The sequence below is a fragment of the Sphaerodactylus townsendi genome, linkage group LG04, assembly GCF_021028975.2.
Source record: "Sphaerodactylus townsendi isolate TG3544 linkage group LG04, MPM_Stown_v2.3, whole genome shotgun sequence".
Classification (NCBI taxonomy): Eukaryota; Metazoa; Chordata; class Lepidosauria; order Squamata; family Sphaerodactylidae; genus Sphaerodactylus; species Sphaerodactylus townsendi.
Genome location: NC_059428.1, coordinates 112,387,490 through 112,402,032, shown reverse-complemented (window position 1 = coordinate 112,402,032; position 14,543 = coordinate 112,387,490). Strand labels below are relative to the sequence as shown.

The 14,543-nt window shown below is 41.7% G+C and overlaps 1 protein-coding gene across 2 annotated transcripts in view; it reads left to right on the top strand.

Annotated features, from left to right (window-relative positions):
• Window positions 1-14,543, top strand: part of GPC6 (glypican 6) — a 942,204-nt gene that overhangs the window by 159,672 nt on the left and 767,989 nt on the right. The gene's annotated exons all lie outside the window — the stretch shown is intronic.

The window sequence follows — 14,543 nt, the reverse complement described above, 5'->3', positions numbered from 1 at the left end:
TCTCTTGGAAGAAAGGACATAGCAATATGAATATTCAAATGAATATCCATTCCATTAGTTTTAATATGACATACCTTTTGAAAGCACATGATCCATGGATGTAACTTTCAGGTTCCCATGAGCCCATCTTTTTTGTAAAGGGGAATTCTTGAAAGAAATTTAAAAATGTTATTTTGTTTCATGATCTTTGTTTTTTCTTCCCCATAAAACAAGCAGCCAAAGGTTTAAAGATACTGAATTGAGAAAGCTACCATGATGGACCATTCTGACTTGGCTTTGTGGTTCTCCTTGGAGCTGTCATCTGATACAAAGGTCTTTCATGAGGGATGTTGTGCCATGGGTTCAGACAATCTGGATTTATTGCTTCCTTTTCCTTCTGTGGGATATTTTGCTGAGTTGATAAGCAAGTATATGCCGTGCTCTGAGTGTGATGAGGTGATAAGGTCTGTTGGCAATGTCTTTCCTTTATAAGATCCCCAAACACCAAAGTGCTGGTTAGTCTAGTTCATTATCTACCAGGGCACTTAAAAAACATGTCTAACCTCAAGTGCACGAACAAGCCATTCAACTAGCTTCAGCTTTAATAGCCGTTAATTTGAGACTGTGTAAATGGATCTACTACTTCAAGTGTAAATGTACGTATTGAACCTTAGCAGTCCGTGGCCACAGGAGTTCATTAAGTCAAATACTGTGGCGGAATTTTTAAAATGTCTCTCTAATCCCTCCGCCACTAACAATAAAACTAGGTGTTACAGCTTTACAAAAATCTTATATTTTGGGACCAGATCTTGTTTAACACACTATAGCATTTTTTTAAACCCACATATCTGACAGAGAAATAAATCTTTACCATTACTTCCCTTTCTTTCTCTGCTTTCTGGTGGTGACTGGATTTTGCATGTGATTAAGACATGGTTAAAGGTACTCTGGGTGCTTCCGCACTTACTGTGTTGTACCGGTTTCTACTCAGGTTCAACTCAGTGTATCCGCACTACAACCGAGCTCGACGTTGTCTTGTCTCTGTTCCCCCCGCTCGGAACCGCGACATCCCTGTCGCAGTTATGAACTGCGACTCGCTGGTGGAACAAGGTCGATATCGCTTCGAAGCGGACGCATTGAAACGACACCGCATCCATTCAACCAATCAGGAGCCGCTTCGTTCGCATGCGCAGAATGGGAGAGTCGTGACGGGCAGAGAGCGCGGCTTTTTTAATACAGTTTCTCTCACGTTTTGAAGCTACGATATCGAGATTGTTTCAAAGTGACAAGGAGTTATTACTGACTGGAAAAATTTTGGCGCCAAAGCTTCGTAGCTCCGACTGCGCCAGAAGTAGTTCAGCGTGTCAATGCTACGTAGCTGCGACGTACAGAAACTGTAAAAAAAAACAAAGAACGTTCCCGTTTCCCGCCGTAACACAAGCGCCAATCACGATCGAGGAGCGAAACAGGTACCCGCCCACTTAGCTCGGTTCCAGGGGGCCAAGGAAGTTGCTGTGCGGACAGCCAGGAATCGCCCCCCATTGAAGGGAACCGAGTCGACCTTCACTCCCTTTTGTAGTGCGGAAACACCCTCTGAAAGGTTTTTGATTATACAAATGTAGACTTCACAGCAGCTTCTTGAGGAATGTAGTGTGTGAAAGATTTGCTTGTAAAGGTTTTTCCTTTTTATATCACCTTCCACTGACACCAAACATGGACTCAGTTTGGCAATGAAGAACATGAATAAAGGTGATTTTTTTTCAGTCAGCCAACAAATCATACGATCATTAGGCCAAATTATAATCTATTCCCTTCTGCTAGCATAGCAATAATTTCATCTCAGGTGTTTTGTTGAGTTTTTAAAATAATAATAGTAATGATACTGTTTTCAGAGCATTTAACCATGCACTGTTTCTCACAAACTGGGGTGTTAGTGTGTGCGTACGGTAAACAGTGAATTATATCCCACCCTGCTGAAGCATATTGGTGGCCAAGGATTCCAAGACTGCTCATTCTAATGTTCACACAAGATAACTACCCTGTTTCCCCCAAAATAAGACCTACCCTGAAAATAAGCCCTAGCATAATTTTGCGGGATTTTTGGAGGATGCTTGAAATATAAGCCCTACTCCAAAAATAAGCCCTAGTTATAGATTCCCCGGCGCAGTTGATCTGGTCACATGGGCGGCACAAAATCATGGGAAAAAATAAGACATCCGCTGAAAATAAGCCCTAATGCATCTTTTGGAGCAAAAATTAATATAAGACCCTGTCTTATTTTCGGGGAAACACGGTATTGTCCCCCATCCCTCCAATAAACCAAAGCTATAGTGAGTTCCTTCAGTGTTATCTCAAAGAATTATTCTGAATGATAGACACTTATAGGTTAGGAATGTTTCAGTGTGAATGAGCATCAGGTCACCTCCATCAAAATGTTTGTTGATTTTTGAAGGACTGCAGCTATCCAGAAGAATGCTCTAATGTAAACATTGGAAATAATTTTGCTGTTTGAGGGAAGTAACTAAAGCCCACCTGGCCATACCATGAATAAAATTGAGCACAACATGCTTTTTGTGTGGTAAAAAGTTGGCCACAGTCATTTTATTAACAAAAATTGGTTCAAGGTAAAAAAAAGTGTATGGCGCAGCATGGGGGTCTGATCTGTGTACTGGGCAGCCTGAGTGCTGTCCCCCAGACACCTAAATGTTTCTATAGCACACCTGCTGATGAAAAATTATCACACACTGGAGCAGCTATGAGATTCCAGATGGGCGATTGCCACTTCCTGAATATTCTTTGCTGCCAGGGGCGCAAGCCATAGAAGCCCACGTCCATCAAAATGTTTGTTGGTTTTTGAAGGACTGCAGCTATCCAGAAGAATGCTCTAATGTAAACATTGGAAATAATTTTCTTAGTCTCTGAGATTTAGGAGATTTCCCAGCTCTCTTTCTTCAGAGTTCTCTCTCTCTCTCTCTCTCTCTCTCTCTCTCTCTCCAGATTTGACACCATTTCTTAGGGTTTTATTTTAATGAGAACTGATGTCACTTTGACTCCCACTGTGCCCAGCTGCAAGAGAGTGGTGAGAGAAGCCGCATTTCTGATTAATAGTGAGGAATGCTGCTGTGCAAAAACCTGATTCCTTCCAGGGAAGGAGCACGGAGGCACACCAGGGATTCTGTGCTCACACCAGGTAAAACAAAACCTGAGTTAACTGTCCCAGGATTTATATTTCACAAACAGTGACTAGTAAATCCCTTGAATCAGATGTTTCATTTTATCTTATTATCGCTATTATTTTAAGCAGGAAAGATGAAATGACAAATTTCCAGGGTAATTATTTTGGCCTCGTTTCTTTCATAGGAGTGGGCTGACCAGCTGTGAAAAAGCATCAATTCATTATTGACCAGTGGATTTTTCTCACCGTCTCTGCACCACAAACGTATATTGATTTTATACCAGTTTTACTGCCAAAATCCTGGGAATTGTAACTTGGCAAGAGAGCTAAAAATTCTGTTAAGGTTTCTGAGCCCCATTAATTGAACAGCAGTTTTCGAGGTTCCCTGAGGAGAGGGAATGACTGTTAAGCCTTGAGTCTGTGGTAAAGTTATGTTTCTAACAGTGTAATCTTAAATAGAGTTAACACCCGTCTAAGACCATTGAAGGGTGTAACTTTGCTTAGGATTGCATTGTAAATCTGTTCATTTGACATGCCTCTTTTTAGAAATACAGCAAAGGATTTCATTTCTTGCTATGGATTTACAGGCCTCGTGAGACATTTTGCTTGGTACTACAAGAACACTATGGTCTTATTGAAGAAAGCTTGGTTTATTTGCCACGATAAACCCCACTCCCTCTTGTTGTGCAGTTCTTGGAGCCTGAAGATGGAAGGCTTCTGTTTAGCACCAATTAGTTGTGATGTCAGAAAGCAGGTGCTTCTCAAAGGGGACTTCCACATATGCTGAATAATGCATTTCCAATCCATTTTCAGTGCACTTTAGCAATCATTTGCAAGTGGACGCTTATTGAAGATTATCCTAGATTCTTATTCCAGATTGTTAGATTAAACTGTAGTTAAGAGCCGCAGTTACTGAGATGAAAGCAAACCTCAGTTAGCCATCATATGTAATTCAGCTGCAGACTACTATATTAAATCTTTGTGTATTATGCGTTGGGAGGAGACAGAAGGAAGGAAACAAGTAAACACAACTGAGTGAAGCAGTTGATGCCGCTCACAAACAGAATAGAGTTGGGTGAAGGTGCTATCCAGCCATGGCATACACGGTTTCTGTGGCCAGGTATGGTGGATCAGTCCATGATGTAAGACCTTTTTGCATATTACATACATCTGCATGGAGAGCCTCCCAACCATGTGTTGATTCTCCCAATATGCACGGTTGCTATATTTCTGAACATATTTTGCATGCACATGCAGCTTCAGTATGGATTTTTCAAGGTTTTAGTTTACAAGTCTGCCAAAGTGGTATGCATATACAAATTAGGCATGTTGCCCCTGTTAGATGACATGGTGGCTGCCTGGGTCAGGAGCGTCATGAATAGCATGCACTCCCAATGTTCACAGTTGGTGGGCTCTCATTATGCACAGTTGTAACATTTGAGAAGGGCCAGTTTCACTTACATGCACAGTTTATGGTTTCCCACTATGTATGGATAACATTTGAGAAGAGCTAGTTTTCTTGTTGTCATTGTGGGAGCTTCACTTGCATGCACAGAGCTGCATAAGAGTCATAACGGTGCAATACAGCAAACAGATGGTTTCTCAGTCGATCAAACACTTTCTTGCTTTATATAGTTATATAATGACTTGCCCTAGTGTATTCACATTTCGGGAGTGAGGAATGCTGGGATTCAGGTGGAACCATAAATCACACATGATTGACTTGTTCCAAAAACCCTTCCACAGAACTAGTTCTGCATGGCCCAAGAAATTCTGGCCTTATTTTTCTCAAGCCATGACCCCTTAGAAATTTCTTTTGCAGGTGAGGGCTTTTTTCAAAAGCTGTTTCGGATACGTCAGGGCAGAGATGGGTAGCCATTTAAAAACCAGGGGAAAATATCTTGTGGCATTTCCTCTGGCCCTAGGCATGTGTAATGTAGCTCCGTAAAGTCACACTATTAGCCTTGTTGATAAATTTGCAGTAGAGGTATAATCTTTCAAAGCCCGCGGACTTAAATGAATTTAGAATGAGGTAGCTGTGCTTAGAGTTGCTCGGTTGATCAGGTAACTGGAGGCAGTGGTGCATAATGATTAGATTGCCCAGCTAGGGCTGGGGAGATGCAGATGAAAATCCCTATGCAACTGTGAAATTTACTGGATAACTTTGGACCAGCTATCTCATAAAGTTGTACGAGGATGAAAGGGAGTTTGGGGAAAGTTTATATGCTGCTCTGAGCTCCTTACAGGAATAGTGGGATTTTTTTTTAAAAAAAAAAGATGCACAGATAATAAAATGCTCCCAAGACACACTAAGATAAACTTACCTGCCCAGTGTCTTCTACTGTGATATTCATCATCTGTATATATAAAAAGCTAACAGTGACTTTGTTAGTCACGCCCTAACGCCGAAACAGCTGGACGGATCGCCCCCAAATTTTTACATGACATCCCTCCCTGTTGCGGGCAGGTAATCGGACCTTCAAATCACCAAAAGTCCATACCTGAGCCAGGTAAAACGTCTTTTTCCTGGTGCACCAGGCCATGAAGCTGACTGTGTTTAACTGTCACCCTTAGAATGTTCGTGCATCATGTCTGTGGCCTGAGGGCTTGGTATGAGGGCTTAGAATGTTTGCGCAGATGGACAGAGATGAGCAGTGAAAACAGTAAATAGGTAATACTGTTAGGTAATACGAGTGGAAGTGAAACACATACACACTTTGCCATGTGAGACGTCATGTGGGGTTCCCCCCCACACACACATGCAGGTAACTTTCACTTTCTGTGCCTCACCCACTGCTACCACACAATACACATCCAGCTCATCCTCACACACCTCACTCTGCCCTCCCTCACATCCAACCATCACTTTCTCACTTCCTCACCCATATTTGCCACAGTTCTCTTTTACTAAAAGCAAGCTGGAGTTTGCCTTTTTCTTCTAAGAAAATCCACGGGGTGGGGGCAAACCAACACTACTGGCTCCACTTCTTTTGCTCATGGCCCTTTAAGAACCCAGGGAGCTGGCCTCGATCTGAGCGCCTCACCACCCTGCCTCTGCTGCCTGACTGGGATAGCCTCCTTGCCCCAGTTCTGCCTTACTGTGCGTGTCAACCAGCCTCATGGACAGCGGGATTTGCACTCTGGACAGCTCCATTGTGGAATGGAAAGGCTTACCTTATACTAAAAAAAAAGACACCACCATGTAACAATGTGAATTGAAAAGGGAAAGAGGGATTCCATTTGACCACTCCAAAAGGCTATGCTGCGGATCATTGGACCTACATGGACATCTGTGTGGGTTGCAGACTGTGATTTGAAGGACAATTGCCACAGCAACGCGTGCCTAGGCCCTGCTAGTATGCCATAATTAGTGATTACTTCCCCATTATATACTTCATGGTGAACATAGTTGAACATATATTTATATGCTCGTATTAATCAAATGCTAATATCTGTCTTCTGTACGATCTTTCCATGTACAAAAGCTCGCCATTTTTATGTTGGGCTGGCCCAGGTTTTTTGTGCCCTAGACCACCTATGACTTGGGTGCAGCACCCCATGTGCACATGGAGATAACACAACTCTCCGACAATGTGAGGGTGCAGAATCCAGCTGTGGTGGAGTTAACAGATATCCCTATCCTCCTGGGTGGAGGTAAAATGGGCCATGCACACAACTGCTAATCATATGAGTAGTGGTGCTGGAGAAGGGAGCTGCTGTTACTGGTAAGCCTCATTCTGTTCTAGGTTATTGCCTAGGTCTGCCTAGTAGGCAGGCTATTTCTGTAACTTCCAAGGAATAGCTATTGTATTACTGCCTAGATGACCATTTTATCTACCAGCAACTTTTCACTAACAAAAGGAGATGATCTTCAGATGATCTTGTTTCAAACTTTTCATATGGGCTGTCCCCCAGGAGCAGCATTTCATGGCAGATTTAAAAGATCCCACCTAGCCTACCTCTCGGTTCACTACTTTAAAAATATTCTAACTGTTAAGCTAGGTAACAGGCTGGAGTGGAAAACTGGAGTCTTTCTCAATTGATGGGAGACCTTTTTATCTGTTGAGGTTTCTGCTGAATCCAACCCAATGTTGGCCTACCCAGATAAATTCATATCTGTCCCTGCGACCTAAATGCCAACTTTTTATGGCAGCCCAAAAGAATGAAGTAAGATTGCTGGTCTCACTGCTTGTCTGAGATTGTGGTGGTTTGCATATCTGGATAGTTAACTGCATTTGATCAGGTCTGATGTGAAGAAAGACTGGAAGAACACTAAATATTTCATTTATACATAAATATGTCTATTCATGACCTCGAGGTAACAAGGAATGAAAATGTTTTAGAAAGAATGGCAGAACATCAAATCGGGAGTGAATAGAACTGGGGAGTTGTGCTGGATAATATTTTACTGACAAGAAGTCTAATCTACAAACACTGCCTGATGGGAACTCTAGTGTTTTTCAGTGCAACTTCCAGCTGAAATCCTTTCTCTGAGGACAAAAGTGTTTCAAAAGGGGAATGTCAGGAAATTGCTACTGAGGCTGTTTCTCTAGGAACCAGGAGGTGAGTGGAGAGTAGGGAAAAGGAAGACAAGATGGATAGATATCATTAGTATCAAAATGAGGGGGCTATAAAATAGAGGCAGCCCAGGAGTCTCTAGAGCTTATACACCACATAAAGAACAGACTGTTCAAAGCTTGTGAAACGTCTACAATATGAACTCTGTGAGGAATTAACTGATAATGACTATGAAGGCAACATTAATATACTTCCTTTATAAAATTCTACTGGTTGTTCATGTTATCAGGGGAAAAAAGTCTTGGTAATGCTCTGGTGTTAATGGCTACATTGATTGTCTCTGCAAAAGCAAGAAGTGATATTGGAAGAAAAGACTCTGGTGTGGCTTGATTACTCAATAGAAAATGGTCTGTCTTAGAAAGTAGGGCCTGAGAGGCAGCAATGGATTCTTATAATAATGCAAAGGACATACATTGTGACCCTGCGTAATACAATATGCTTCTCAGAGAAGCCGTGTTTTTTCATTCTCATTAAAACTTCCAAGGAGTACAGAAATATTTCCCAACTACTCCCACCCCTAAATATCACTTGATGACCAACCATGTTGTGAACAGCTCCTGCCAACCATCTCCAAAATCCATTTTTGTGTGCTATTGAGATGAGTTTGGCAGCTCATAGACAAAATATAAAATAACTTACACATGTCCACTGTTAGGATGAGGGGTTGTGGCTAAGTAGTAGAGCATGAGATCTGTATGCAGAAAGCTCCATGTTCAGTCCCCAGAATTGTCGCTGAGAAGCATCTGGTAGAAAGTGATGTGGAGATGTCTGCTGCCAGCCAGTGCAGACAGTAATCTGTCTCAGCATCAGGCAGCGTTGTATGTTCATGGGTGTCCACTACTGTTTGCTACTCAAATGGGGGAAAAGCGCACCTCCCAGTGAAGCATCTTAGCTAACTTAAAGTCTTTTTCCATAGCTTTGACTTTGTTATTGTTGCATTGTAGCTAGGGTGGTTTTGTTCATTGGGAAAAGGGACAGCTGCTTAGTGCCTATGTAACCTCTGCTTGTGGGGTCTGTGGGGCAGAACTTGGAAGGAATTTGCAACAACTAATTTCAAAACAAAATGGTTTACTTTTCTTAACATGTGACACTTATTAAACATTAACAGTTAATATAACACTTCAAGGTCCTGTTCAAGTTTCAATTCCAAGTCCTTATATTTGCAGTCTATTGATAATGCCAAGTCCAATTCTTCCTGCTGGTGGTTGGCTTATGAAGTCTTCAGAGGCTTGGTGAACTGGATTCAAGATGATGAAGATCCCCAAAAGAACTCCCATCAACTACATACACAGAAAGCCCTGAAACAATAAATTCTAAGATTTACAATACAGCAAAAATAAACAACTCCCTTCCCGCTAGTTCCCAACAACTTTGCAGTTACCTTAAACAAGGTGTTAAGAGCTTATAAAGAAATAAATCAAGGTCCCAGCCTGGTAGCCTTGCTTCCTCCAACTTCACCAGTTTTTGCAGCCTCCTGCTGGTTAGAGTCTCCACCCCTTTCTGGGTCAACCCATTCTGAACATAGGGGTTACACCTACACTACAGGGGGGAACCAGGTTATTTCTGCACCCAACCATGTGCTTTGAGAAGAATGGTTTAAAGGGGATATTACCATAATGCAAGCTCATAACTACAGCCAGCACACTGTAGTGGGTAGAATGCTGGACTAGGACGGGGGAGACATAAGTTCAAATCCTCACTCAGCTAATGAAACTCTCTGGCCCACTCGCAAATCAAATGTATGGAGGGTTGCAGTCGGGATAAAGTAATCAAATGCATCTGTGTAGGCAGTGACTGGAGTTCACAGAAACAATGCAGGTTGCTGTTGCACCCTCACAGGGAGGCACATATATTTTTTTATTTACCTCTCCCACCAGTGCGTAGCTATGCAGGCATGCACAAATGAACCCCACAGCCATGCTGACGTCTCACGATACCATGATACAACCATCTGCACCTGCGTGGTTACACAGATGTAAGCCGCGAAATTAAAAAAAGGAAAGTGCAGCCAAATAAAGTGCCTCCTACCCAGCTGTTTGCTCACAACCGGCTGCAACCGGGATTTTTCAAAAGACTTGCAAATAGCGCCAATTCTCAAAAGACCCAATTTGGGGAAATAACATGGAGCAGATTCGCTTTAGGAGCAGGATCTGTGCAAAGTTCCTCCCCCCCCCCAACTATTTTTTTTACCATCCTACACCTGTGTTTAATGGCCTGTGCGGAGTGGGCCTCTGAGTGACCTTGGGCTGGTCCCTCTCAGCCTATCCTACCTCCCCTCAGGTGAGAGAAGGTATGGTAGAGGCAAGAAGAGCCAGTTTTACTCCTTGAGCTCCTTTGAGAAAGGTTTAAAAATATGATAAAATTCTGGCTGAGAGATGAAAAGTACCACCTTGAGCTGAGAAGGAGAGGTGGGGTGTAAATATTCTAATAAAATGAATAATAAAGTAAAATAAACAATGTTTTAGTGTATTTGCTGGTTTTTCCAAACTGAACTTGCTTCCCAGTGCCTTAGTGTTAAAAGTAAATTACTGATTAATACAGCCATGATTGTACTGAGTTGGTGGAAAGGTCTATTTTAAAAAGCCTCATCCGTTTCAGTTTATTGATGAGATACAGAATGAACATAAAAAGCATCAAATGTGTTTTCTTCAGATGTTTTCTCAACTGTTTTAAAATACATCTCGAGTTCTGGAAGGGGGATGATGGGAGGGGGAGCAAAGAAACTACAGTATTTGGAGAGTGTGTAAGTTGGAGGCTCAGTTCTTATGCCTGAAAGGCCTGCTTAATCCTGTATTGGAGGCTGTTTGCTCCTACATCTTAAATACTGTGGGGAGACAAGAGGCTGCAGTTATTTAGTGATAAGGCAAAACATTCTGCACCTTTTCAGATTGCAAGGTACTTTTCTTCTTATTTCTTTTTTACATCTTGCTATTCAAAAGGTAATCCTTGCTTAAACTGTAGTAGGGTCTTAGTACAAAATAAGTTAGAAAAGAGAAAAATAGGCAGACAGCTTGTCTGTAACCACGTGGGTGAGGGGAACAGACATAATAGAAAAATAGTAAAAAATAAACTAGGTTTCCTGATCAGTATAGGGAAAATTAAAAACAGATATCAGAGTAGGCAAACCCCTCTCCCGCTCTGGGAGTCATTCTACCCAGGAGTCTCCATTCCTGCCATCACTTGGTAGTGCGGCAGGGGAAAAATGGCAAGATGGAAAAGCAGTGTTGCTCTAGTGCTACAATATCACTTCTGGGTTCATGACATCAGTGCATTGGGGCAATGTTCTAGGATTCTACTGAAACCATAGTTTGAGGGAATCCTAAAGTGTCATCCAACTTGATGACATCACTATCAGGTTCTCACCAGAAAGTGAGGTTTTGGCATCAGAGCAATGCCAGTGTGCATGACCCCACCCATAAAAAGTTCCTGTTGGTTACCAACCCAGGGTTGGTAGCACTACATCAGAAAGGAACAACATATAGGTGTTTGCTGATTTTAGTTTGCTGAAATGGGATGGTGTTTAATTTCTAAAAAGAACAGGACTGGGATCTTATTAGGTATAGGATTATACCATCAATATGTAAACCCATCTTAATTCTAACAGTTTCTAATATCAATTTATGATGTAGTTACATCCTTGGAGTTTCCAAAGCTCTTCATGTTAATTAGCTCAATCCTTACAACAGGCTTGTAAGGTTGGTTCCTATTCTCAGGAGAATGCCGAGTATGAGAAATTATTCTTGCATAAGACCACTTCTCCAGCTTTACAGGCAATCCCTATTTCTATGTTAAAGGGTGTTCGAGTATTCACCACAATTACAAGATTCAGTGTTTCCCTGTGGAATTGTGATGCCTTCCTATCTGCCATACCAAACCTATTTTATCCTGGGATGGAATGGAGAGTGAGTCAAAGTCATTGACTTTCAACTCTTCAAGGTGTATTTCTTGAGTGGGTAAGCAAACCAGAAGTTGTTAATTGTGGGGAAATGATCTTGCAAGACTTCTAGTGTTTCCTAGCTTGCTGGTTGGACTCGGTTCAAAATCAATTTGAATTGAATTTTGTGCTTTGGAGCACACACTTAGCAGATGACTAAAATTGTAGGACCCTGGTTATTGAGAAAGCTGATTGACTGTAGCAAGTGTATGTGATTTACAGAGACCCTGATTCAAATGTTACATCCTCTATGAACACACTAGAAGGTCTTGGGCAAGCCTCTCACTCTCAAACTGACATCTGCAATATACAGAGGATAATGATTTTCTCCACCTCCTGTGAATCAATAGGTTCTTTTTAACAGGATGGGGACAAAGCTGTACCTTCCTTGGGATAGCTTGTAATAGCAGACAAAATACCGTGGTTCTCCTGCTGTATTTGGGGAAATGGGGCTCACAAATATTCATTCTACCCATGGGAGAGAGAAAGTTATGCAGCCATCCTCTTGCCTTCTTCTCTAGTACCTAATTCTCTGCTCTGTGTTTTTGATCTCTCTCTCTTCCTCTCCCTCCTTTTATCCTTACTACTGACAGGATTTGCATTCTTAGTTGTGTACTTTAGGGGAATAAGGTTCACTGCCGCTCCATCCCCTTCTGTTCTTAGTTTGTGTGGACTGAATAGTGAGTTTAACATGGGTCATAGGGATGGGACTAGTCACGTTGAAAATGCAAAGAAAGAAGTTTAATGAGAAAAAAACTAAAAATTCACACAGCATATGCAAGTACAATAAGCTGAGCAAGGACAAAAAGAAATGTGAATAAATCAAAATCCTCTAGCCTTAACTCTGTACTTACCCGTACAGATAGTAACTAGAGCGAGACAATGTAATTCTTGGCATTGCTAGCATTTAAAAACAAACATTCATTACCTTGGGTTCAGTATCTAGAAGCCATCCCCTGGTGAATTCAGTACCATGTTCTTGAGGTTAAGATGAAGTCTTCCTCCTTGGTGAATTAAAATGACCCAAGAGGTGGATAAAACTAAGGGAGCTTCCTGAGGGGTTTTTATTTCTGCTCTGGTCCCCAACCGTTCCTCCTTCTCTTCCTGTCTAGTCCCCACCCCCACCTCCCCAGCAAGCCAGCCAGTGAAACATATGTTGTAAACTTAGATTGTACAGATTGCCAACTCAATTACCCTTTGAGTTATAAACTTTGGTGGTAATCCTGGGGTATCAAGGCATTTCACCAAATCACATAATGTGAGTGTTCTGAATTTAAAGTTCTGTAAAAGAGAAAATGTCATATCCTTTTCCCCCCCACAAATTTCACAAAGTAGTTTAAGAAATTGGAGCTCTTGAAAGGCCAGTTGCTTTCAAGGGGACAGTGAAATCATGTGGCCTTCAGAGTGTTTATCTCCTGTTGCATCAGGACTTTTTTTCCTCTGCAAAGCTCCATGCATGCTATTCTTTTCTTGTTTTATTTTACTTTTAAAACACTTTTTAATGAATTGACCACCTGGCAAGAGCTGGCGGTAAACAGAAGAAAAGCAGAGCTTGTTTGCATTGTGCTGAGACAAAATGAAGAAGAAAATTAAAGATATTTGTCTCCCTTATTCGCCTTTTAAAATTGTTATTAATCAGTCTTGAAATACAAAGGAAATGATAAATTTATTGTTTAGGTTCCAGGAGCAGTAAAGAGGAGAAAAATAGCTTGATTCATGTGTGTCCATCTTTTTCAGCTGCTCCAGGATATTGCTTGTCTACTTCAATGTTTTCAGTGTAATATTTTGCTTTTGTCATCCATACCATCTGAAAATAAGAATGTGATCTGGAGACGGAGAGAAACAAAGTTACAGGCTGCACATTTCAGAAAAATTAGTTCCTTCCTTGGGAGGGCTATAATTTTCAAGCAGTTCTTCCATGCCTGTCCTTATGACTTAATCATATCATAAAATCAGGTATTAGTACACTTGCCTTTTGTCTGAAGGTAGGCAATTCTCCTGTCAGGGAGCAGCAGTGGCGTAGTGGTTAAGAGCAGGTGTACTCTAATCTGGAGGAACTGGGTTTGATTCCCTGCTCTGCCACTTGAGCTGTGGAAGCTTATCTGGTGAACTAGATTAGTTTGTGCACTCCAACACATGCCAGCTGGGTGACCTTGGGCTAGTCACAGTTCTTCTCTCTCAGCCCCACCTACCTCACAGGGTGTTTGGTGTGGAGGGCGGGGGAGGGAAAGGAGATTGTCAGCCCCTTTGAGTCTCCTTACGGGAGAGAAAGGGGGAATATAAATCCAACTCTTCTTCTTCTGTCAGTCCCCAACCACTGATACTTGGGGAAAGGGGAAAAGAATGGGTGGTGAAATCTATGGAGATATTCTAGAAATTTTCCCTAGTCTCTGTGGTCTTTACCAGTACTGACAATATATTCTCCTGAATGCACCCCCTTCCCAACTCGCAGGTGTTCCAGCATTTTCTGCCACAGGGCTTGGCAACCCTATGTACCCTGTTTCCCCTAATATAAGACATCCCCCAAAAATAAGACATAGTAGAGGTTTTGCTGAAGTGCGGGGCATCCCCCGAAAGTAAGACATAGCAAAGTTTTTGTTTGGAAGCATGCCCGATGAACAGAACACAGAAAAATAAGACATCTCCTGAAAATAAGACATAGCACATCTTTGGGAGCAAAAATTAATATAATATAATATAAGACACTGTCTTATATGCGGGGAAACACGGTATTAGTAAAGTTTGGTGTATGAGTTGAACTTTTGAACTAAAGAAGTATGTGGCAGAGGAAGAAGTTCTAAAGAATTTGCATAAACAAAAGGCTTTTCAAATCTCTGCATGTATTCATATGCTTGTATATTGTGTGTTTTCCTTGAA